A 769-nucleotide genomic window follows, 5' to 3' on the forward strand; every position below is an offset into this window, starting at 1 on the left:
ATACTGAAGTGGAAATTCGTACAAAAATAAGTGTGATAATACCATAATTTTAACAGAGGTTTGAGAAATGCAAATCAACATTAAGGAGAGTCTCAAAATTAAAGCAGTTGTCTTCAAGTTCAAGTACTTTTAAACTTAACTTGAGGCTTACGGTTCATCGGTTCAAAATACAACATAACATATATACAGTAACACAAGAGTACAGCATATACTATTAATATGATCACCCTACTTTTGATACAATCAATAATATAACCATACAAAGTCCATATGCACCCAAACCCACTCATGAGCGCAAATATTGCATAGGTACGGCGCCAGTTGGGTGACGGGGTGGGGTGGGGTGCTACGGGGGAAGGGTCACGCGCCCCTCCTTCCCCATCCTGAGTTACCCACAGGCACCGGATGGGTGAGTCACTCAATCATGGTGGGGAAGGGGTGCGCACCTGATTATGGAGTGGGTGAGGTGCGGAAAGGGAGGGGCGCAACCACCTGACCATCGAGTTCAAGGAGGGAGGCGGATAGGGGGCGGGAGACCGGGGGCTAGGGAAGGAGGTTTCCGGGAGTTAGGGCGGGAACCGGGAGTTAGGGGCGGGAACCATGAGTTAGGGGGCGGGAACCGGGAAATAATGACCCCCTGTCCGTTTTTTCCTCAAGTCAAAGATTTAGCATGTAGGAATCCAGAAAATATCACAAATTAGTTGTCGTCTATGTAATAAGAAGTGAATATATCACAGAACCATCATAGACACTGATCGTGATCAGAACT

General features: G+C 46.4%; 1 protein-coding gene across 1 annotated transcript in view; it reads left to right on the forward strand.

Annotated features, from left to right (window-relative positions):
* LOC110463463 (glycoprotein-N-acetylgalactosamine 3-beta-galactosyltransferase 1-like) overlaps positions 1 to 769 on the forward strand; it is a 53,981-nt gene that overhangs the window by 35,922 nt on the left and 17,290 nt on the right. The window lies entirely within an intron of this gene.

Source organism: Mizuhopecten yessoensis, unplaced genomic scaffold, assembly GCF_002113885.1.
Source record: "Mizuhopecten yessoensis strain PY_sf001 unplaced genomic scaffold, ASM211388v2 scaffold10911, whole genome shotgun sequence".
Taxonomy (NCBI): Eukaryota; Metazoa; Mollusca; class Bivalvia; order Pectinida; family Pectinidae; genus Mizuhopecten; species Mizuhopecten yessoensis.